This window comes from Arvicola amphibius, chromosome 8 (genome assembly GCF_903992535.2).
Source record: "Arvicola amphibius chromosome 8, mArvAmp1.2, whole genome shotgun sequence".
Lineage (NCBI taxonomy): Eukaryota > Metazoa > Chordata > Mammalia > Rodentia > Cricetidae > Arvicola > Arvicola amphibius.
In genome coordinates, this window is record NC_052054.1 from 38,399,372 (window position 1) to 38,422,917 (window position 23,546).

Below are 23,546 nucleotides of genomic sequence, written 5' to 3' on the forward strand. Positions count from 1 at the left end.
AAGAAATAATGCAGATGGCATGCTAACTTCTCAGGTTGAGTTGTAAAGGTTTAAAACTTCATCGCCTTGTTTTGTAAGCTCACTGGTTAGGAAGAAGTCTGTAGTTGCTGAGAGCCTTAATTATCTCTTTTTACTGACAAAAATATAAGCAATGTACTGTCTCCAAATCCCCAGGAATGAGCAGTTGGTCTATGGCTTTAAATCTTTTGCCAGCACAGGTTAAGAGATCAACATAGTTAAGCCCACACAAGTTTATTGCCAACTTGCAGAAAGGGTGGATTTTTATCATCTTTCTATTGATTCTTTTCCTCTTTTTCCAGGGCACTGTCTCCCTACATAAAATGCACATAATTAAAATGATGAAAATTCTTAGTTTTTTAGGCTGATCCCTTCCGCAGTACCTCACACAAAACAAACAAACAAACCAAAAAAGAATCCAGTCATAAATAACTTCCCAAGCTTTCCTGGGGTCATAAAGGGGTAGAGATTCTTCATGTTATGCTGAACTAAATTACTCTAACACTCAGATTCCAGACACCCATAAAGTGATAGCAGAAGCTGTTGTGACCTCCAACTTTGGGAAAGAGCCAGCCCTGACTGTCCAATATACCCTAGCAGTAAGAATAGTATTTCATTGAAGTTCAGCCCCAAGTGCCATTTTGAAGATGTGGAGCCTTTAGGATCTGATTAGAGGAAGTAAGTTTTTAGGGGTAGGCTTTGAAGATTATACCTGCTCATGTTTCTGGATTTTCTTCCTCTGTTTCCTGGCCCAGTGCCAAATGAAAGACCTGTGGCTATAGGCTCCCAGCTCTGTAGTAGAAGAAGACACTCTGCCTTGCCTTTCCACAAAGATGGACTGAAACTTTTGGAAACAATCGTTTAAAAAGAATCCTGTCACCCTTACTTGCTTTGTAAAGGATTTTGTCACAGTGATGAGAAAAGAGAAAGAACATGATGGCTGGAGTTTTCTCCAGTATGATGATTATTAGGTGGATGGCTTATTTTTTTCCTGCTCTTTCCTCGGTAGATAAACAGAGGGAAATTCAGGGACAACCTAAGTTCTGAAAAGATAGGAAGAGCCTGGTTCCCTCCAGTCCCTTGATGTAGGAAGTCCATCTGTATGTGTGTTGCTTTTACTGGTTAATGTATAAAGCATCTGCACTGACCTGTGATAGGGCAGAGTAGAGCTAGGCAGGGAAAACTAAATTGAATGCTGGGGAAAAAAGGCGGAGTTAGGAGAAGCCATGAAGTTGCCAGAAGAGAAAGATGCGAGCCACCAGTGGGAACTTTGCTGGTAGGCCATGAACCTCATAGTAAAATATAAAATAATGGAAACAGGTTAATTCTATATGTAAGAGCTAGCCAATAAAAAGCTAGTGCTAATAGGCCAAGCAGTGATTTAATTAATATAGTTTTTGTGTGGTTATTTTGGGGCTGAGCAGCTGGGAACAAACAAGCAGCCTCCTACAACAGTCCGTGACTGATGATATATGGTACTAGAACAGGTTACATATACAACACTCTCCCCAAAGACCCATGTGCCAGGGGCATGGTCCAAGCTTGGTGCTATTGGTAGTTGGTGGGACAGGAGCCTGTCAGAAGCTAGGTTTCCTAGTGGGACGGTCATTTTTGGCTAGAGTCATGTGCTTGCAGGGGACTGCAGTGCTTCAGCTGCTTCCCCTTACTGTTTAGGTGGTTTATCTCCCCTGCACTTCCACCATGATATTGCCCCTGCTCCAAGAACTAGAAGCAGTGTCTTCCCTACCATGAGTGAGCCTTTGAGAACTTAATCCAGAGTGAAACTCCTCCCCCTCCATAAGCCTTGTCTCAAGATGTGTCATAGTGACAGGGACCTCCAAACCACTAGATCTAAGAGAATGTCTTCAGAGAACAATGGTTAAGTGAATAAATTATTTACATTTCATATCAAATACCACTACTTAACACTGAGAGACAACTCAAAAATTCTATATTACTTAAATGACCTGAAAAATAAAAGCCAGATAACCATGAAGATTGTCCATTAAGACTTTGTCGCCTTTGAAAAAAACTCTGTCTCAATAAAAGAGCCCCAAGCCCAAAGACATTAAGACCAAGATGTTAACCACTGCTCATGCCTGATATTTACTCTGTTTACTGCTAGCCTAAATCTTCTAAGTGCCATGCACTACACAAAACTCATGGCCATCTGAAATACCTATGTATGTCCTGTCTTGAGTCCTACTCCCTAGAAGCATAGTCTGAGGCTAGGGTTTTGGTGTATATGCATTATTAGCAAGTGCTTCCAGGAGAAAGGAGGGAAGCAGGATGGAGCAGGACAGAGTTGCACAAGAATACAGCCTCAATTGGAGTCCTCTGTAGTGGGATCCTAAGAGCTCTGAAGAATGAACCGTGTCATTCTGCAGCTCCACGCCCATGAGTCACTTGTGTAGATGGACAGTTACAGTATCTCTCTGGAAAGGTAGTCCCTATTTGGTCCAGGTCAAGTTTGCAGAAGAGGGAGCAGTTGTGAGCCATTAGTAGACAAATTCATGGCAGCTGCAGGACGTGTGTGCTGGCCTGAATGGAAAGGGGGCTCGGCCAGGTTCCAGGGCCATCTATATCAGTTTATCCCTCGAATGCTGCTGTATTATCCAGTTGTTCCCAACTCGCAATTCACTTCATCTAGAGACAGGATTTCCAGCATCTTGTTATCCAGAGGATCGAGTTTAGAGGTTGACTGACAGTTGCTGAGTCTGTTGGTGGCCATTTCATGCCTGATGAGTTCAGTCAGGAATGGCAACATGAGCTGCTCAAATTTGGTGATGGTTACAAAAATTTTTGTGTTTTTCCCCATATTTGAAAAATATATTATCTCAAAGTTTTAGGAGCTTTTTCTAGGCTTTTCTTACTACATTAGTCCCTCCCTCCCTCCCTCACTTCCTTCCTCCCTCCCTCCCTCCCTCCCTTCCTCCCTCCCTCTCTCCCTCCCTCCTTCCCTCCCTCCCTCCCTTCCTCTCTCCATTTTTTCTCCCTCCATTCCTTCCGTCTTCTACTTCCTTCCCTTTTCTACTTTTTTTTTAATTGAGATTCTGGGAATTTGAGATGGAGTCTCAAGTACTGACCTCAAATTCAGTAGGCAGCCAATGCTAGCCTTGCTTGAGCTTCCAATCCTCCCGTTTCTGCCTCCTAAGTACTGGGATTAGAGAGGTATGTGCCATTGCCCCTGCTCAGACATTTCTCTACTTGTCATGTTTGGAGTTCTTCCAATTGCTGAGCATGTGCATCTGCCCATAAGTTCAATGAAGCAGGAAATCAGCAGTAGGCATGCATTGGATCCACTTAGGGATGGAACAAAGCTAGCACTCCTGACCCACATGTAGCTCTGTTTTAATCAAGGATCTCCAGCATGGTTTTACTCAAGTAATGGCTACGTTACTTTCAAAGTAACCTTTTTTCAAAGTTATAACAAAAATAAAGTGAGTAAAAATGATCTAGTTCTGGAGGTTCGTAGGCTCACATCATAATGACTTTTCTGTTGATAGACTCAAGATAGTGCCGAGCAGCACATGGCAAGAAGCAAGCATCATGCAGGTAGGTGTGTCTCACACCTTCGGATCTCTGACTTGATGTAGAGCAATCGTTTTTTAATCTTCGGGAAGGGATTCCCTTTGATGACTTTATTTAATCCTGATGACCTCTCAAAGATAATTTTAAAAATTACAGAGCAAATTTCTGCCTTCTTGATACCTCACATTGGAATTAAATTTTAGCCCATTGATTACCACCTGCTTGGGGAAATGCTCAAACCGCATCTAAGCCACAGTGTACTTCCTGGACTCTTAAGTTTGGGATCCTTTACTCAACTGTCTCATTTCTGCCTGGGATCTCCTCAAAAGCCCATGTTTTTCACATGCACCTTGAAACTTGCCTAATTTCTCCTCCTTACTTATTTTCAAGACTGCTTCTGCTATTTAGATAATTGTTAGAGTAGAATCCCATTTATTGGTAAAAAAAAAAAAAAAAGAAAAAACCAACAAAAAAGTGTCTTAGTTAGTTCACGCTGCCGAAAGAGAAATACTGCAAATGGCAACTTCAGCAATAGCAATTGTTTTACCACAGAGTCTAGGGTTTTGGTAAGGGTTGCCCACTTCTTCCTCTGTCTTCATTGCCTTTCTTTGGCTCATGACTGTGGGGAGAGATGGAGAGATGGAGAGAGAGAGACAGAGACAGACAGACAGACAGAGAGAGAGAGAGAGAGAGAGAGAGAGAGAGAGAGAGAGAGAGAGAGAGAGAGGACAGAGAGATCTGATGTATTTCCCCATAAGGATGTATAAACACACTTTCTTAAAATCTCATGTAATGTTGGGGACTGTGGACTCCCAGACCCTGACTTTCCTGTGACCTCCCTGCCTGCTGGAGTAAACAACTTGTTTTCTTATGCTTGCAGCTGCTCTGAGCATTAGACCATCAGGAGTTCCTGATGGCAGAGGAGTGAACTTGCAGCTGAGAGTTCGGGAGTGGCCATTAGTCAAGGAGACCCTATATAAGCTGCCCTGGAACACAATAAAGAGGGCATTCTTGGGCATTCTTGGTACTCATGTGTCTGTGTGTTTCAGTCTCCAGCCCCTTGTCTGACTCTCCAATGGTACCATAGCGTGTGGTGCATAGAGCAGGCTTTGTGCTACAATGTAACTAATTTTTGTGTATGTAAAAGTGTGCAGTATGTCATGTGTGTGCATATCCACCTACAGAAGCAAGAGGTTTACCCTGAATGTCATCTACCTACCTACCTATCTATCTATCTATCTATCTATCTATCTATCTATCTATCTATCTATCTATCATCTATCTACCCTTTCTTTCTGAGAAACAATCTCTCAATGAACCAGAGCTTGTTAGCTGGCTAGACTGGCTGCTTAGTAAGCTCCAGGGATCCAACTATCCCCCACGAACACCAGTGTCAGGGTTACACACACAAACTGCCATACTTGACTTCTATGCACGTACGAGGCCTTCAAACTCAGATCTCCATGCTGAGGTGGAAAGCACTTACCTACTGGGCCATCTTCCTAGCCCTTACCTCATGTAATCTCAACTACCTTCTCGGAGGTTCTTTCTCCAACTACAGCCATATTGACAGTGGGGATTTCTGAACTGTATCTTGAAATGTTCTCAGTTTTAAAGAGCACCCCAATATGCGTGGCTTGTCACTCTAAAAATAAATTTTTAAATGGAGGAGGTTTTTAAAAAGAGAAGAAAGAAGGAATCCAAACCCATTGGTAATTTTCTGATCTCTCATCGTGAGGTCTGAATGTAGCTTTCCTGGACAAGCTGATATTCCTGGCGGCGCTCCACGAAGCCTCAGAACAATGAAGCCAGGGTGCAGAGCCTTGGAAGGACGTGTTGGGTGCACCTCTCCACATTCGTTTGTCCATTGTCCCACAGCTGCCAGTCACAGCCCTTTAGAGAAGGTTGGAGCTTATCACAAGAGTAGGGTTTCAGCTGCTAGAATGCTTTGTGACGCTCAGTCATTCTCCCTGCCTCCGGGTCTTTAGAACTGTTCCTTAAGACGCCCTCAAGCCGAAAAGGTGACACAATTTGCATTTGCCTCAATGCTTCCACAGAGCCTTCCCAAGATTATTTTACACTCAGACATATTAGACTATTTTTTTCCACCGGATTGCCAATTAGAAATGGGAGCCGAAATGTATCCTATACCCTACAATTGCACATACAAAAGTCCTAACGTCTGACAAAGAAACAATGCCGCCCTATCTGTGGAATCTAGCTGCCTGGTGAAATATTCAGCAAATATTTATTACATGGAAGTATCTGATCGAAACGTCAGAATTCTCTACATTGCTTCACTGGTCTCCAAACTCCCTTTCCAAGCTCCGGAAGATTGATTGCCTTTCTTCCTCTTCTCATCTGCATCCCGAGACACACACTACATTGTCTGCCTTATCATCAGTGAAGAAGCAAGCTCCACTTGAATGACCCAAGCTCCCGGCTAGTTGCTGCGGAATTGAAAGCTGTTAGGGCATGGAAAACACACGGACATAAAACTCTGTTTTTCTCTTTTGGGTAGGTTTTGATTTCAGCAGCATAGAGGATGGAGCCTGCGAATTGAGAACAGCCATGCGAAAGGTTGAGAGGAAGGCCTTCATTTTCTGCACAAAAATGATGCGTCCTTCTTTTTGTGTCTGAGCGGCAAATCTCTGCAGTGTTGAGGGCCAGCTGCTGCTATGTGCACTGCGGTTAGCACGGTCTCCTTTACGATCTAAGCTTCACCAGACAGGGAGCTGCAGTTATTTTGTTCATTTCTCCATTTCTAGTGCCTGGTAAATGCCATAGTCTTTTTATTATTGAATTATAAATCAATAAAATATAAGCACAAAGCCTGCTAGAGTTTACCTAACTGGTGTATAATCAAAAACATGAATTTTGTGAACAAGAACACCCCAAATGGTACTATTTTTTTTCCATAGAGTTGAGGTGGGTGTTAGTAATGGGACTTTCTAATTGATGTTTAAAAACTCCTTTACCAAACATCAGCGACTTTCGTCATGCTATGTTTAACATACCTGAGACCAGGAACAGGCACTTTCTGGAGTCCAAGATTCACTTCTGTACCACGTGGCAGGCTTGGCAGACGGCAATTTCTAGTACTTGCCCCTGTGATATTTCTCGGGCAGATCATAAAGGGCCTGGTCCTAAAGGCATCGGTAGAAGAGAATGGTAGAGCCACACTTCCGTACAGCCTGGAGTAAGAACGAGAGCGACTGCATGGTCAGAGACCATCCGCTTCCTCCTCTGCAGTTCTGAGTTCTGAGAAGAACTATAACTCCACTGGTTTCTTTCCTCTTGTTTTCATTTACCTGTCATTGCATGGTCCAAGGTTAAAAACTGATTTTTTTTTCTTTCTTCAATGCTGGTTTATCAGGGATTGCTTCCTGACTTTTTCACGTTAAAGTAACCTTTTATTTCTTTATTTTTTCCAGGTTTTAAAAGAGTTTTATCTGGTTTTGATGTCTCAGCTATTTTTGTATATTTAAGTTTTTTTTAAGGTTTAGAGTTACTCATTTAAGTGTGTGTGTGTAACTAGCAATTAATTTTTCATTTCCATCTCACTTTAAAAACTCCAGAGTTTTTACTCCAAAAAAGCAAGATTTTATCAGAAAATGTCACTAGACCAGGAGAGAGCAAAGACACTTGTCACTCAGCTCGTGGGTGCTTGCCCTGGTAGTGTATGAGTTTCATTAAAAGAGCAAAGTTATTTCCTGAGGACTCATGGGAGATGGTGTCCAAGGTTTGACATAGCTGGCATATTGGAACCAATAAAGGAACCTCTTGTTCAGGACCACTTAAATTAAGCATTCTAGGCTTTGTAAGTGACATGAATGTGTGGCTTAGGGTAAGAATACTCTATGCAGGTCTTTATCTCAATTTCTGACTCCCAAGTTTTTATTACACTAGAACAAATTAGGTAGTCATTACATCAGGAAGCCACAGCAAAGCAATATTTCTCAAGTGTTAAATATAAAATATAAGGAGGAAAAAGGAAAGAAAACTTTTAGAAGGCAGAGCCGACCCCCGTAGCTGTGTGAAAGACTCTGGGGCCTGTGAGGGCAGAAGTGCTTGAAGGAGGGCAAAGTGGGCTGTGATCTTCTCCCTGGAACCTCTTGGCTCTCCGGAAAGCCTCTCTGTAGCAGACAGGCATGCCTAGCTCACAGGTGATGGCAGAATGAACTCCATTTTAAGATGTCTTAGGGTTAAATTTCCTGTAGTCAGCTAAACACTTGGTACATCATTTATTTCTCCACATCACTCTTCAAGCTGAACAAAGCTTTCCCTTCTTACTCCAGTCCTAACTTTACAGTGACCGCGAAGGCCATAGTGTGGCCAAGTACCGCAACCAGGGCCCCTACTGGAGTTTCTCTCTTTGGCACATTCCCCAGGTCCCAAGCCCTGTCCACCGTCCAGTAAGCTGTCAAGTTTTCCTATGAGGAATGTACCAGCAAACATGGCTCCTGCCTTCAAGTTCCTGCCTTGAGTTCTTGTCTGGAAACCCATAAATGATGAAATAAACCTTTCTTCACCCGAGATGCTTTGGGTTAGTGTTTTATCATAATAGCACAAAGCAACTTGATACTGAAAAATTATTTCCAAGAATTGATGCAGTTATTAAGAAATCCCCAGGGTTGCCCTGGGGACTCTGAAGACTGCAGCTGAATGAATGAATGCCTGTGATGGATGGGATTGCAAAAACAAAATGCACACCAGAATGATGTTGGGCATTTTGTGAAATGTGGAAATTCTTCAGTTTGATGCAGCCACAACTGTCCTGTAAAACTAGAAGGAGGGAGACTTGATAAATCTCGTACATGACTCTGAAGAACTTTACCGGTTTTGAAAACCAAACGCCCATGGTTTTCTTCATCATGTCTTCCTAGCCAGGAGCCACAAACTGTCTGAATCAGCCCTGTGGCTAACTTATGGAGCAAAATAGTCCTTCCATAACCAAGCAAAGAGACTCTTCAAATGTTTTTTAGTATCTCAAAAAATTCAGTAGAGTTGGGTTTGGTACCATAGTAAACCTTTCCAGTTGTGACTGGCTGGCCTTCTTTTCCATGTTTGCAAAATTAACAAGTCACTTAAAGATAAAAATGTGATTTTTTTCATGATATTACAGATAACCGTAACATCACAGAAATCTGTAAGAGAACTCTTGATGCTTAAGAGACTGGAGAAGATGACATCACAATGTTTTCCAATGTTCTGTATTTAACTATTGTCCAACTTTTATATGTCAAAAATATATATTTCCAAAAGTCTGGGAAATACGCTTAGTCACTCACTTTTTAAAATATCTGCCTTGCTATGTATTTCAAGCTGGTGCTAAGCTGGTATTTCCTGCCTCCCTCTCCAAAGTGCTAGGTCCCAGGTGTGTGCTATCATTCCCAGTTTAGCTTCATACATCTTCAATTTATGATCACCTAACAAAAGCTGGTGCATCAATAAGGATTCTAATCCGACATCTATTACTTTGCTTCCAGGGAATGTTATAGACTTGGACTCAGTGAGATGACACAGTTTGCAAAGGCACTTGCAGTCGATCCTGACAAACTGAGTTTGATCACCTGGGTCAGTAGTGGTTCTCAACCTTTCTATGCTGTGACCCTTTAATATGGTCCGCATGTTGTCATGAGCCCCAACCATAAAATTATTTTATTGCTTCTTCATAACTGTAATTTTACTACTGTTATGCATAATAATGAAAATATCTAATATTTTTTATATTCTTAGTTGACCCTTATTAAAAGGTTATTTGCTGGTTATTTGTTCCCTCTTAGAGGGGATCACAATTAACATACTGTGAACCCTTTATGTAGATCCATCTGGTGGAAAAAGGAAATAATTGATGTTGTAAGTTGTCCACTGACCTCCACAAGTGTAGCATGGTACATGGATGTGTACGTGACAGTACACACATACACACACACACACACACACACACACACACAACACACGCAAATATAATTTAACAGTTTAAAAATACTTACATTTTTTTTAAAAAAAAATTTATTCCCGGTGGTGGTGGTGCACACCTTTAGTCCCAGCACTTGGACATCTCTGGGAGTTCAAGGCCAGCCTGGTCTACAGAGTGAGTTCCAGGACAGGCTCCAAAGCTTTAGAGAAACCTGTCTCAAAAGAAAGAAAGGGAGAAAGATGGAATGTCTCATATGGACCTTGCCTCCATATAGTCTCTGCCATTGCCCTGTGGCGTCCACAGGTACACTGTGCCATGTATGCACCTGCGTGTGCATACAGGAATACACACATACAGAGATAAAATAGTAATAGTAAAATATAAAAGTAATGCATTGTAATAACACATTTAATAAAGTAGAAAAGGCTCGGAGAGGGGAGAATAGAAGAAATGTCTGTTTTGTAGTAGAGATACTGGAAGTAGGAAATTGTCATTTGGTAAAAATAATATTTCTGATTCAGACAAAAATTGGTACTAATGAATTTTACAAAGGTAGGGTCTTCGCTTTTGTTTACTTATTTTATATGTGTTTTGTCTGCATGTATTTCTGTGAATCATGTGTATGCCTGGTGTCCAGGGAGCTTGAGAATTACAAATCCCCTGGATCTATAGTTAAACTTGTGAGCTTCCATGTGGGTTCTGGGAATTGAACCTGGATTGTCTGTGAGAGCAGCCAGTGCTCTTAACCATTGAGCCATCTCTTCTGTTCAGAAGAAGTAAGGATATTTTAAATGTTGAAGTATATCCCTTCAGGTACTTATTAACATCGTGTTACTAAGTAGGCTTTTGTTTGTTTGTTTGTTTTTAGGCAGCTGTCTTTATCTAGTGGAGAAAGAGAAGAACACTGGAGCTCGGATGCACTGACATCATGAGCTTCCTTGCTCAAAGTTCTAAGAAGAACACAATGTTGCTGCTCCCTCCTTCCTGCTGTAAAACAGAACCTGAGGATGATCATGAGTTTCCCACTCCACAAAACTTCAGTGCTGTGCTTAAGAAACAGTGCACAGAAACAGAAAGTGCTGAAGTATGCCTCCAAGTTCAAGGAGACGGAAAAAAAACACAGTAATGAGGCTCACACAATCCTGGGTTAGACTCTCAGTTTGCAAAGAAATCTTACTGAATAATTAGTAAAATTGGAATGGAGTATGTAACTTTGATTAGTAGCCAATTAATGTTTATTTTCCGATGCTGGTCATCCTCTGTGCCCCCACAGGAAAATGCCATTAGTTTTAGGGGGAAAAACCCTAAAATTTTACAAAGCCATGGGTTATCTGCTACTTATTCTTAGGTGATTCAAAAATAATTATATAGGTGCTATACAGTAATTATACAATTGTATATTAAGACATGTTATAGTAAAATATGAATAATTGGCTAATCTGGTATAGATTACTTAAGAATTCTTTGTACTACTTCTGACATTTTTGTATCTATGAAAGAATCTCAAAATAAAAAGTTAAAGAAATTGATGAAATATAGACCAAATAGTATAAGAAAGTAAATCAAGACAGTTGCCCATGTCTGGGATTTAACAAAGGTAAAATTACTGAAGAGAGCATCTTGTAAATACTCTCATCCACCCAACAAAATTTCTTCGGTGAGTGATCACACTCTTGATGAAGAACAGTAGGGTCACATGACTCTGAGAGATAGAGTTGAGTTGTAAGATAACAAACCCCATTATATAATTTTGTTTTTGGAATCAAATGTGATGGTTCTGTTCTTACAGAGGTTCTCAACCTGGGGAGGTCACAATGCCCACAGAGGTTGTATATCAGATATCCTGTATACCATATGTGTATATTGCAATTTTTAACAATAGCAAAATTACAGTTGTAAAGTAGCATACAGTTGTATGGTTGGGGGGTACCACCAAATGGGGAACTGTATTAAAGAGACACAGAATTAGAAAAGTTGAGAACCACTGTGCTAAAATGAAATAGGATTGTATCAAGTTATTGGAGGAAAAGCACTATATTACTAAAAATTAAATGTAATTATGCTTTACTTTTGCTACCTAAAAACATCCCAGCTATGCCTAAATAATCATGAAATTACTTGATTTGTCTTATGTTTATAGTAGATTTGATCCTAGAGTGATTCCCCAGGAATGAATATTATTCTATTCATTTATTCATTTATTATTTCACTTCATGCAGCATCTAGTGCATCGGAATGTTGAAAGCCATAGTGTGAGCATGGATTATGAGGATAAGAGACACAGGGGTGCTTCCCGGAGAACTATGTCAGTCAGCTTGGCATGTCTGTAGTAAAATATCTGAGGTCATAAACTTATAGAGAAGAAACTTGCATTTGCCCATGGTTTTGGAGGAAATAGAAGAAGAAGCTTGCTTTGGGGTCTATGCTGAGGCAGTGCATGGTGATGCAAGCTACGCACTTGATGTTGATCAAGGAGGGGTAGAAGAGGAAGAGGAGTAGAAGTCAAAATCAGAACTGGAATCAGGTACCCAACATCTCCTTTCATGGCATGCTCTTAACAATCTAACCACCATGCCCCCTTTCCCCCACCCCCATGCACCCCCCCACACACACACGGGCCCTACAGGTTACACTACCTCTGTTTAGCGTCTTTCTGAAAAGAAAGCCTCTATCCATACAGCTTTGAGGAACCATTGCATATTCATTCAATAGCAGAGAACCAGCATCATTTTAAAAACAAGAAACAACAGGCAGCCTGACCCATTTAGCTCAAAACAGATTTTAAAGCTGTGGTTCCCAGCACCAGCAGCACCAACCTGACCAGGGATCTTGTTAAGGATGAGCATTCTCAAGCCCTACCCAGACCTTAGTAACTGAAGAGTGGGACCCAGCAGCAGGAATCTTTCAATCTTAGAGATCAGAAAGCCTGCTAAAGTTTGTTAGAGCCTGGCTGAGTCATCTCCTCTGTAAATGTGGTAGCACCCTCTTCTAGGAACTACTCAGTCACCAGTGTCTCCTCAGAGATGGGGGTGCATGAGGACAAACTTCAATGGGTGTTCTCTTCCACTAGCTACAGTGATGTGGGTTGTCTAATCCTACAGCTGGGAGAATGTGTAAAGGAATTCTCTTTGCTCCCTCTAACTGCGTTTTTTTTCTTGGAACATGCAGCCCTGGCTATTATGACAATGACATCTTCCTTTGTCTAAGCCTAGCTCTGTGTATACCTTGTCCCTGGGTTTATAGACAGTAGTGGAAAAAATTCAGGCAAACTTGGCTATTTTGAGAGTGAGGCTTCTGCCACCCAGCCTCAACTTTGACAAACTCCTAGGCGTTCTCCAGATCAGAAATTTTCCACAAACCAACGTCAGGTCATTCTTCCGTCTGTCACACCTCCACCAAGTCACGCCACTGGAGTTTATCTTACATAAGACATTGCTTCTTCCTTCTGATTTGGACTCGTGTTGAAGAGTGGAACTTGTGGATATTGGGGGAGGAGAATAACAACTCTACATATTTTGCTTTGGTGGTACTTGTGATTTGAAAGTGTGTTTGTGTAAGAAGTTGTGGGTTTGATGCACTGCTGAAATGTCTTAAACTAATTGAATTCTGAGTAGGCTGTGAAGTATTCGAAAGGAAGTAGGAAATTCTAAAAGGGCAGTGTGGTGGGGTGAGCATGGTTATATAACCTTGGGGTGCTGGGGAGTCTAGAGAGTGGGAACATTGTAACTCCTAGTATTTGTGGAGTCTGGAGTGGGAGAATCCAAACTCTGGTCCTGAGTCTTCTCATTGGTTAAGGGGAGTGGAGTACTCATTTTAATTCTGAGCACCATTTTCCTTTCAGAACAATTTCTGATCCTAAAGTTAGAGTTATTTCCTCTCAAAAACATAGTAATGATTGCTAAATATGAAAAAAACCTGAACAAAAAAACAGGTGAAATAAGGATAAGTTCTTATACAAAATTTAAATCCCTTCATCACAGTGAAAAATCCAAAGCCTTAACACGGAAGGCAAAGAAATGTGCTTAGAGTTGGTGCCACTGCATTAGAAATTCATGAGCAAACAAAAGAACCGTCTTTGCTGGCTTGTTTAGCAATGACTCCAAAAGGCTGACTGTGCATACTTTAAGAAGCCCATGAATTTTATCAGCCATAGGATTCTATGTGACAATGGCATATTTAGCAAACGTGTTCTACTGTAGTAGTGTGGGCAGCAGTCTGAGTTCTCTTCTCTTGCAGACCAACTGACTCTTCCTTTTTAAATTTTATGCATTTTCTCTGTTAGCATCAAGCCAGAATTCTGGGAAATATATAAAACAAAAAGTCTAGGACATGACTTGCATAGATGGCTGACTGTCGTTCTTCAGCTAGATTTTATGAGCTCCCCCACGAAAGACCATGGTTGGTTTGTTTTCCATGTATTTGATGACAGGGGAACACTGAACCAAACCATTGTGGTGAGGCTCGCAAATCTTTAAGTGTCCTAAATGGCCACAGAGAGGGACTTGCGACAGGCTAAAAGCGAGACTAAATTATATATATTCAAGATAAGTTGCTGTCTTTAAATTTTCAGTGTATCATGAAGAAGATGCTAGATGTGTCAGTAGACCGTGCAGTCATGTGAAAGACTCTCTACATGGACTACTGTGTGATGCCACATACCAACACCAAAGCATCATAAGGATGAGTAAGGAAGCCCCACACCTCTACTGAGAGGTGAGCATTAATCTCTGTCATTTGTTACTTCTGTTGTGCTTGGTGGTTTTTCCTCATTGCTTAACTGCTGTTCTAGCATGGTTTCTTCTCTTCTGCAATCTCATAGATGTAGTTATCTTTCTTCTCAGCCTTAACAGTTCCTCCCAGTGTCCGCTGTTACAACTGGCATAGTAGTTGTCTTAGTTAGGGTTTCTATTGCTGTGAAGAGACACCATGACTTATAAATTCCTATAAAGGAAAAAACATTTAACTGGGGTAGGTTACATTTTCAGAAGTTTAGTCATTATCATCGCTGTGCGACATGGCAGTGGGCAGGCAGACAAGGAGCTAGAGAAGGAGCTGACATTCCTACATATTGACCTGCAAACAGCAGGAAGTGGTCTCAACTAAGTGTAGCTTGAGCATAGGAAACCTCAAAGCCCACCCCCACAGTGACATACTTCCTCCAATAAGGCCACACCTCCTAATAGTGTCACTCCCTATGAACTTACCGGGGTCAATTATGTCCAAACTACCACTGAGGTCATTATTTCCTTTAGTCTGCTCTTACTGTGGAAAGTTTTTCTTTTTCCAGTTGTGACAGTTTTTCTGAGTACAATTAGTCTAGGTTGGCAGTTATTATCTTTCCGGACCCGAAATATATCACCACATGCCCTCCTGGCTTTTTAATTTTTTTTTCTGCCAAGTAATCTCCTACTTTGTTGAGCCTACCTTTATATATGGTTTGATGTTTCTGGAAGCTTCTAACTTATTTTATGTATATTCTGTGTATTTAGTGTTTTGACTATAATATGGTGTTGGAGGTTCTTTTAGTTTTGTTTGTTTGATGTTATAAATGCTTCATACACCTATGTGGGCATCTCTTTTTCAAGATCTGAGACACTTTCTGCTATAATTTTATTGAAAATGTTTTCTGTTCCTTTTGCATTAAATTATATCTTTCTTCTTCTGATTCCGTGATTCATATATTTTGTCTTCATCTATGTTCCATCGATCTTACAATTACTCTGGTGAGTTATGCTTTATATAGGACTTGTTTTTCCTCTTGCAGCTTTCAATGCTTTATTTGTTCTGGACATTTAATGTTTTAACCATTTTTTATGAGGAGATTTTTTTTCTGGTCTTGTCTATTTGACAAGAAAAGACTAAGGAAAGGAAACGCAACCAGGTAACTTCAAACAGTCACAGCTCTCTGGTTTGCCTAGACCCAGGAGCCCTGGCAAAGCTTGTATACAGGAACAGCAAAAGAGAAAGTAGGGAAGGGCAAGGTGAAGACAAGAAGAGGGCAGGACAAAGTGGGGTTTGTTTGTTGTTTTTTTCTTTGTTTATTGGCAGTCGTTATTAAGCAAAAAAATAAATAAGAGTAGATGGCTACAGATTGTGCTTTCTGCTTTGCCTTTTGGTCCATCTTGAGTCTCAAGGGTATTTCCTGGTCTTACAAATGTAAGACCTGTCACACCCAGAGAGCTCCTGTTGTATGAGGCTGGGTTTCAGATGTTGCTTATACCTTCAGAAGACTGGTTGCTTATACTTGCCTCTAATCTCAAGCAGCTCTTTGAAAAACTGGGCCACAGATGCTGGTCCAATCTCCATGGGTTGGGCTGTAAATGTTGGACCTCTTCCTGCCCAATGGTCCCTTGAGGTTCTCTATGCCACTTGAATCCCAAGTCTGTTTTCCTGATGACTCTGGCTCCAGTCAGGGTTTCATCTTGCTGAATGCAATATGGTTCTGATTATGAGTGTCTTCCCTTTAGACTGCAGGTATTAATCTGGCCAGGTTTCAGTGTATAGTCCCATGACACATGCGGTGAGGTTTCCCTAACACGCAGTTCACAGAGCGCCTGGGGCTGTCCAGCCACTGCCTCAGCAGGAATCTTGTTTAAATGGTACCCAGCAGCTGTTGCCAGCCAGCTGAGTGGGTGGGTGGCACCTCCTCTTCTGTCAGTGCTGGCACTTCCCCCACTCTTTCTGCTCTTTACAATGTCTGTTACTCAAAGTACAAGTCCAGATTTTTCTGAGCTTCTGTCTTAAGCCTTGGCTTCTGCCATCTGCTGTCACTGGTTCCTGTCACCTAAGAGTAGAGAGCTTCCCAAATGGTGCCAGTCTTTCAGAGACAGTCCCTCATTTGAGAAGTCCCTCATTTTATGTTGTTGTTAAAGTTGGAGATATTACGGCATTGCCCCCATCTTCTGATACTTGCTTCAGCCTTTCCTGTTTGTTCTCTGGAGATTCTAGCAGACATTCCCTTCCTTGGTCCACCATCTTCTGAAGATCTGTACTACTTATCTCTGCTTCTATTTACCCTGAGAACTACTGTGTGGAAAACCTGAAATAAATGAGAGATAGTTCTTAGCCCGCATCAGAACTCATCTTTTTCATTTCACGTGTGGCTGTTTGGACGAAGGTACTTTTTTTTTTCTAAACAACTTCTAATCTTAGCCATCTTGCAGTTTTCTGCTGGGTCTCTTCTATATAGGACAGGCTGTGGCGGGTGGGGAAGGTTAGGATGGAGCTCTTATTTTATCTGGAAGCCTGTAATGGGCTTCTTTCCTTCCTTCACAATTCTTTCACTTTACCCACACCCCTTGGCTCAGCACGTCTCTCTTTCATCTTAGCCATCCTCAGGCTCTATCCAGACATCCCTGTGCTGAGAGTGGTCCTTTTGGCTTTCATTCCTTTTGAAACCCTCCCTGATCTGAGTACTGATCATCCTTCTATTTCTCCACTATTCCTGACATTAAGATATTCAAAGAGGACATTAAATTCATAGTCATCTGAGTACCTGTATAGTTTCTGTACCACATGTTTTCTCTTGCCCTCTATGTGGCTATATTCTCTGTGTTGTTATGTATTCATATGGAAATTTCCATTTTTTTTTTTGTTCGCTCGGATGGCTGCCGCAGCTGCCGAGGCTCAGTTCTTCTATAGCTCTCCTGGTCTCCCTTTTGTTTCTGGAAACATAGCCTCTGGTGTGGCTGCCTCTAATGGTGTCACCAAGGTGTTCAATGACATGAAATTAGGTGGTCCTCGATGCCAGAAGAAGTGAAGAAACCCAAGAAGGCTGTGGGCTTCTGCCTGAGTGAGGACAAGGGCATCATTCTGGAGGAGGGTAAGGACATCCTGGGAGGAGATGTGAGGCAGACTGTGGACGACCCCTGCACCAGTTTTGTCGAGAGGCTGCCAGACAAGGATTTCAATGGATGCTCTCTACAAAGCCACCTACCAAGCCAAGGAGGGGAAGAAGCAGGACCTGATGTTTACCATCAGGACCCCTGAATGTGTATCCCTTAAGAGCAAAATGATCTATGCCAGCTCAAAGGATGCCATCAAGAACAAGCTGACAGGAATCAGGCATGGATCACAAGCAAACTGCTAGGAGAAGGTCAAGGACTGCAGTATCCTGGCAGAAAAACTAGGTATGCTCTATTTCCTGAGGGCAAGCCTTTGTGAGCCACCTCCAGTCCCCTACATGGAAGACCTAGCAGCTCCAGGCCTGTTCTCAGGTGTTGCAGAATTCTCCTTTCCTGCCAGACCAGAGGGGCTGGGGGTGGATCCCATCAGTGGGAGAGAGTAATCCTCTAGTTGCCAAATGTCTTCTCCACCCCCTGGACTATTCTCTTGACTCCATCCCTGGTGGTTCTGCCTCCCCACACTGCTTCTGATCTTCTGATTCCTCTTGGGTTGAAGCAGACCAAGGCCCTTCCCAGGCACCCAGTGTGAGGGAGCCTGTATTGTTCTAAGGACACTCCTACTCCTCATCTTTCCCCATCCCATGCTGCTAACTTCTAACCCTAAGAGTGACGCAGTGCTGCTCTGTTTAGTTCTCTGTGTAAATGAAATGTGGAAATGACCCTCCCAGCACCAGATGGTCACTCTCCTCTTTCCCTTGTTCTTGGTCATTCATGGAAGAAGGACCAGTAAGGGACCTTCAATTTAAACAACAAAGGCAAACAGCAATAGCAACAACAGCAAGAGAAATTTCCATTTTAAACTCTAGTGAGATGACCTGGTAAACCTCACTTTCTGTGTTAAAACTTTTGAGCTTCACTGAGTGTATATTTGGGCAACTGAATTTTTTGGCTGTTATTGCCAGTGGGGCGCAATTTAAAGAAAAACAAGATAACGCTAAATTTTGGACTGCTTTTATGGAATTTGCTTATTTTTCTTTCTGAGTTTTGGCTAGCACATGTGAATTTCATGGCCTAGTCATTCAAATTCTACATAATTAAATAGAATAGTCTGAAGTGGTGAAAATTTATGGTTGCATTCATTTCTAAATGAAAACAGTTGTGTCAGTTCTAAGAACACACAGTGATGTGATTCACTTAGGAAATACTTACAGTATTTGTTCGAAAGACCTACGGTATTAACATAACAGTCAGTAGGCCAAGTTTCATATCGAGCACTGCAAGACCTTACTGTGAATCTCAGTTTTCTCTGGAAAAACCTTATGTCCTTGACCAAGTCCTTCAGTTTCCACACCACGACACCCTCTGAATCAGTCTAGCTGATCCCAGGAAGGAAATATAAACAGAGGCTTCAGAGATGACTGTGAGTACCCATGTCTGGAGACACACAACTTATTCTACCTCCAGCTGCAGGGGATCAAACATTGTCTTCTGAACTCTGCAGGCACCTTCACTCATAACACATACAACACATACACACACATGTGCATGTGCACATGCACAAATAGAAAGTGAAAAGAAGATAAACAGTAATTTATGTGCATGCCTTGAGAATATAACTACAAAAGAAACGTGGCCAATATTAACATTTTCATATACATATTTCAAAAGGTATAACCAAAGCAGTTACTAATTTCTACTTATACTAGTAGCTATGCTTGCTATTTACTAAGCAAACTCCTCATAGCTTCTTGTCTGAATTATATCTTCTTTACGAGATTTGAACTAATGTAAATTAAATGTGATATGGATGAAAACCCTTTTGCTCAGCTTCCTCAACCACATTGTTCCTGAAAATCTTCTGTTAGGTGTTGGCAGAGGCTGCTAGTTCATTTCCCAACAGAACTGACTCAAAATAATCACACAGAAACTGTATTTTTAAATTACTGCTTGGCTAATTAGCTCTAGCTTCTTATTGGCTAGTTCTTACATCTTAAATTAACCCATTTCTATTAATCTGTGTATCATCACGTAGTTGTGCTCACCCACAAGGTTCCAGTGCATCTGTCTCCTGTGTGCAGCTACATTGTGTCTCACTAACCCCACCTTTCTCCCAGCATTCAGTTTAGTTTCCCCACCTAACTCTACTCTGCCCTATCGCAGGCCAAAGCAGTTCTTTGTTTATTAACCAATAAAAGCAACACATATACAGAAGGACTTCCCACATCAGTTAGGTTTGAGCAGAGAATTGTGTTAGCAGGGAAGAGTTTTAAGACCCGCCATTCACAGACCCTGAACAAGAACTGAACGTGGCATGCTGATGTAAGGCATGCCTGTCTAGAGTTTTTCTATTCTCTCTCATTCCGTTAACCCATTCTTGTAAACTCAGGCATGTGACATTCTTTTTTTCTTTTTCTCATTTTTTTATTAAAAATTTCCATCTCCTCCCCTCCTCCTCCCCCTTCCCTCACCTCCCCTCCACCCATACCCCCACTCCCTCCCTCTCCAGGCCAAAGAGCCATCAGGGTTCCCTACTCTATGTTAAGTCCAAGGTCCTCCCAACTCCCCCCAGGTCCAGGAAGGTGAGCAACCAAGCTGACAAGGCCCGTCCACGCCATAGAATCCAAGCCCATCGCCATTGTCCTTGGCTTCTCAGTCAGCCTCCACCATCGGCAACATTCAGAGAGTCCAGTTTGGTCGCATTTTCCATCAGTCCCATTCCAACTGGAGTTGGTGATCTCCTGTTAGTTCTGTCCCACCGTCTCCATGGGTGAATGCACCCTTCAAGGTCCTGACTTTCTTTCTCATGTTGAATTTTGCGTGCAAATGGATGGAAATAGAAAACACTCTTCTGAGTGAGGGAACCCAGACCCAAAAAGATGAACATGGGATGTACTCACTCATAATCGGTTTCTAGCCATAATTAAAGGACATCGAGCCTATAATTCGGGATCCTTGAGAAGATAATAAGAAGGTGAACCCAAAGAAAAACATATAGTAATCCTCCTGGATATTGGAAGCAGACAAGATCGCCGGGCAAAAATTGGGAACTTGGGGGTGGGGTGGGACGGGGCCAAGGGGAGATGGGGAGAGAAATGTGTGAAGGGGAAAATGGGGAGAGCTCTGGGGAATGGGATGCTTGGGATATAGGAAGGGTGGATATGGGAGCAGGGAAGCATATATCTTAATTAAGGGAGCCATCTGAGAGTTGTCAGGAGACTTGACTCCAGAGGGGTTCCCGGGTATCCAGGGAGATGCCCCCAGCTAGTTCCTTGGGCAGCTGAGGAGAGGGAGCTGAAAAAGGCCAGATCCTATAGCCATACTGATGAATTTCTTGCATATCACCATAGAACCTTCACCTGGTGATGGATGGAGAAAATGACAAAGCCGCACATTGGAGCACCGGACTGAGCTCCCAAGGTTCTGATGAGGAGCAGAAGGAGGGAGGGCATGTGACATTCTAAAGGCACCTGGTCCCTCCATGGAGATCAGATATGACTCATGATGCGTTCTCAGATCAGGGAGGATCAGTGTAGAAATGCAATTGAAAAAGAAGCAAGGCCATAGTGAATGGGTTTGATATTGATGTGTTTATATGAAAAGCTGTGATAAAAGCCTTGTAGAACCCTGAGTAAGCATTTTCGCAGTATAGAGGATCCAGGGACTCTGAGTTTTAAACATTCAGTAAACAATAGTTAGAAGAAAAGTTGGGTTTGGGGCTTATCACTAAATGAGAACTCTTTCTAATGGCTATATTCATTTCCTGTTTCTCCAGGGTGGCAGCTACATCAAGATCATCTTTGTCCAAAACCTGGTTTGAAGTCTGGAGTCTGGAGGTTAATCTTTCCTTTGAAAGGGAAAACAAACCACTAACTCTGGAACTCTGGAAAGTCTCATGCATCAGAAATGTTCTAAGTCATGTTGAAGAAATTTCACCACACTCTTCATCTTAGGAATCACCTTGTCCAGGAACAATAGACACACTGTACCAGGTTCTCCTGGTGCTGGTTCATTCAGCTAACAGAGCCAGGAAGCAAAAGGCTCCCAACACTGTAGTCTAGATGGTAGGTCATTATAGAAAACACGAAAGCATGTTGGGTGTGTGTGTGTGTGTGTGTGTGTGTTGTGTAGGAGAATGTATGGTATGTCAGAGGACAAGGAAACATTATATAATTAATGCAGTTTTTACTTCACTGTGTCCAAACTCTTAATTCCTGGTATCCTTCTACTTTTAAATTCCTGAATATTTCTGATATCCATCAATGGAAAGCTCCATCCTTCCAGTGGCTGAGGCCATATTCTTGGCATCATCCTTAAATCTTCTTTCATGTTACACGGATAATCTGTCAGGACACCTGCTGACTCTGTCTCTTTATAACACACATCTACCTAGTACCCTTGCTCCAAACCACCGTATCTCACCTGGATCAACCCACGACCTTCTACCTGGGGATGTCCAAGATTTCCCAACCATAGACATTCCAAACAGGGGCTAAAGTTATACTTCTGAAACAGAAGTCACACCTCCTATTCCTTTCCAAACAATTCATCAAGTGGAAGCTAAGCATGCACATTATAAGCCTGCGAGACCATTTTCATTCAAACCACTACAAGCAGTATGCAGGGCTTGTGGGATGTTCGGATGTGTTTCTTAGGCACCGCCACTTGACAACATCTGCTCAATGATCTGTCGTTTCTCTGTTGTAACTGGTTTGTATGCTGCTTAAAATCTTCTTTCAGAGAAATTATTACTGCTTTGGTGTGAAGATACTCAAAATTATTTTTCCCTGAAAACCCCAGTTTGTGGCATTTGGTATGTGTGTCCATAGGCACTTGCCACGAAACCGAAGGTAACCTATTCTCACATTTGAATAAAGAAGTTAAGGGCAGTTTAAAGCATTTCACTCATTTGCATTGCAGAGTAAATATCATAAACTAGAAATAATTATAAGATAATGCTAAAGTTTTTCCAGGGTTTTGAGACAGGACTGCATGCTCCATCAGCAGTCACACGTTCCCCTGACTCAATATCTAGGGAAGTGGTGGGGGACAATTCGGTATTCTGTCAATTATGTTTTAAATAAATGCTGATTGGCCAGTAGCTAGACAGGAAGTATAGGCAGGACAACCAGACAGGAAGCAGAGGCAGGGCAATGACAACAGGAGTATTCTGGGAAGGAGGAAGCCCATTCTTCTGCAGTCTTGTCCAGACATGGAAGAAGCAGGATGTGACCTGCCCCACTGAAAAAGGTACTGAGCCATGTGGCTAACATAGACACAAATAATGGATTAATATAAATTATAAGAGTTAACAAGAAGCCTGAGCTAATGGGCCAATCAGTTTGTAACTTATGCAGACTCTCTATGTGATTTTCTCTGGGAATAAATGGTTAGGGAACCGGGCAGGACAGAAACCCCAACAAGCAGGCCCTCATGTTACAGGGAAGTGTCATTTTGTGACTAGCTTATGATTTACCTTCTTCGCTGCCTTATTAACCTTTAGGGAGCTGTCCCCTGTCTTATTTTCACCCCTTATTCTGAGCAAAAATTTACTTCTTTTCTTTGTATCTTTCATTTATTCATGGTGTTATCTGAGTATCTTTCTGGTAATGAGTTAGTTCCCCTACCAAGGACAATTTTTCTTAGAAGTTCTGTGTTTATACATCAAGGTTTCTAGTAGCACAGACACTGAGAGAAACAATTAATAAATGGAACCTCCTGAAACTAAGAAGCTTCACAAAGCAAAGGACACAGTCAACAAGACAAAAGGGTAGCCTACAGAATGGGAAAAGATCTTCACCAATCCCACATTGGACAGAAAACTGATCTCTAAAATATACAAAGAACTCAAGAAATTGGTCATTAAAAGAAGAAATGATCCAATTTTTTTAAAAAAATGGGGTACAGACCTAAACAGAGAATTCTCAACAGAGGAATCTAAAATGGTTGAAAGACTCATAAGGAAATGCTCAGTACCATTAGCCACCAGAAAATGCAAATTAAAACAACTCTGAGATTCCATCTTACACCTGTCAGAAGGGCCAAGATCAAAAACACTGATGACAGCTTATTCTGGAAAGGATGTGGAGTAAATGGAACTTTTCTCCACTGCTGGTGGGAGTGCAAACTGGTTAAGCTGTTTTGAAAATCAGTATGGTGATTTCTGAGAAAATTAGGAAACAACCTATTTCAAGACCCATCAATACCTTTTTTTGGTAAAAACCCAAAGGATG

General features: G+C 41.8%; 1 pseudogene; it reads left to right on the top strand.

Annotated features, from left to right (window-relative positions):
- Nucleotides 1–17,075: 17,075 nt before the first annotated feature.
- LOC119821692 lies at nt 17,076–17,759 on the top strand (annotated as a pseudogene).
- The last annotated feature ends 5,787 nt before the right edge of the window (nt 17,760–23,546 follow it).